Below are 2,380 nucleotides of genomic sequence, written 5' to 3'. Positions count from 1 at the left end.
TGGGTCACAAATAATTCGAAACCGCTCAAAACCTGCACCAAGTCTCATCTTTTCACCTGTGGTGATATATATTATACATACATACATACAGACATATATATATATATATATATATATATATATATATACAAATACATACACATAAATATATATATACTATATATATCTATATATATATATAATATCTAATAAAAGGAGCCCATAAAAACACCAAAATGTAGAGAGAAAAGTACTATATTTCAGAGACTGCTGTCTCTCTCTTCAGGTATATGAATGAGAAAAGTTTAAAGAAAAGGTGGTATTTATACCAAGAGATTCGTCCACAAGTAAGCCATTTAGGTCACCCCCGCTGATAATCTTCCTTTAATCTTCTTAAGCGTTGGTTGAATGAACACTGCGTCGACGATGTCCGAGGTCCAATTCCCTTTGAGATGTTTCATTACCTGCTTCTCTTTTATTAAGGCCGATTCCATCATTTGACTCTTGTACCGGCAGTTGCTGCTATAAATTACACGTGACATATTCCAGTTTATTCTATGGTTATGTTCATTTATATGATTGAAAATAGCCGAGTTCTGTTGTCCATACCTAACTGACCGTTTGTGTTGTATTAATCTCTGGGGAAGTGATTTACCTGTAAATCCGATGTAAGATTGGTCACAGTCCTGGCATGGGATCTCATATACCCATGAGTCTTTGGGCGATGTCTTTTGTTGGACGTTAATCAGGGATTTGGCTAAGGTATTTGGGTATGGTAAATGCAAAAGGGTTGGATTTCCCAAGGGTGTGAGTTACTCTCTTAATCGTCTCCAGGTGGGGAATTTTTATTTTATTGTTGGGTGTGTCTCTGGTCTTGTCTTTAGGGGGTCGGTAGAAAATTACGTTTGCTTTTTGAATTGCTTTCTCAATTATATGGTCAGGATACTTTAAAGATGAAAGTTGCTTGCGAATTAGTTCAAATTCTTTTTCCAGGAAATCTGGGGAACAAATTCGTAAGGCTCTTAAGAATAGGTTGCTAGCTAGACTTATCTTGATAGTATTGTCATGATAGCTAAAGTAGTGAATATATGAAAGTGAGAACGTTGGCTTTCTGTATATGGTAAATTTGTATTCTGTCGTGTCTCTGATTATTAAAACATCAAGAAAAGGATTTTGTTGTCTGTTTCCCATTCAACTTTAAATTTGATGCTGGGCACTAATGCGTTAATTTTGAGAGGAATTCATTAAAATTACCCCACTTATTATCCCAAAATGTTAGTATGTCATCCACGTATCTCATCCACAGCATGTTTTTGGGTTTTATTGCATTTATTACTGTAGTTTCAAAGTATTCCATGTACAGATTGGCTAAAATAGGACTTAAAGGACTACCCATACTACACGAATTTTTGCTTGTAGAATGATTCCCCGAATGAAAAATACGTTATTAGATGCACATAATTCAACTAACTTTATTATTTTGTCAAGTGCCAAAGGGAAATGATCTGAATAGGGGGATAATTTTTCCCTTAAAACTGAAGAACGTCCTGTACTGGTACTTTTGTGAATAGGGAGTCTACGTCAAGGCTTAAAAGTTTTATGTTGTGAAGTGGTATATGTCTTCTCTGAATTTGTGACAAAAGTCTTCCGAGTTGTTTGTGTGACTGGGAGAAAAAGTGCCTAAAAAGGAGAAAAAAGGAGGCCAGCTAACCATTTAGAAATTTGTAATTGAAAGCTCCGGCGCATGAAACGATGGGTCTGAATCGTTTCATGCGCCGGAGCTTTCAATTACAAAATTTCTAAATGGTTAGCTGGCCTCCTTTCCCTCCTTTTTTAGGCACTTTTCTCCCAGTCACATCAAACACTCGGAAGACTTTTGTCACAAATTCAGAGAAGCACATATACCACTTCACAACATAAAACTTTTAAGCCTTGACGTAGACTCCCTATTCACAAAAGTACCAGTACAGGACGTTCTTCAGTTTTTAAGGGAAAAATTATCCCCTATTCAGATCATTTCCCTTTGGCACTTGACAAAATAATAAAGTTAGTTGAATTATGTGCATCTAATAACGTATTTCATTCGGGGAATTCATTCTACAAGCAAAAATTCGGGTGTAGTATGGGTAGTCCTTTAAGTCCTATTTTAGCCAATCTGTACATGGAATACTTTGAAACTACAGTAATAAATGCAATAAAACCCAAAAACATGCTGTGGATGAGATACGTGGATGACATACTAACATTTGGGATAATAAGTGGGGTAATTTTAATGAATTCCTCTCAAAATTAAACGCATTAGTGCCCAGCATCAAATTTAAAGTTGAATGGGAAACAGACAACAAAATTCCTTTCTTGATGTTTTAATAATCAGAGACACGACAGAATACAAATTTACCAT

Source organism: Macrobrachium nipponense, chromosome 45 (genome assembly GCF_015104395.2).
Source record: "Macrobrachium nipponense isolate FS-2020 chromosome 45, ASM1510439v2, whole genome shotgun sequence".
NCBI classification, from domain to species: Eukaryota; Metazoa; Arthropoda; class Malacostraca; order Decapoda; family Palaemonidae; genus Macrobrachium; species Macrobrachium nipponense.
Note: the sequence above shows the minus strand (reverse complement) of the source record.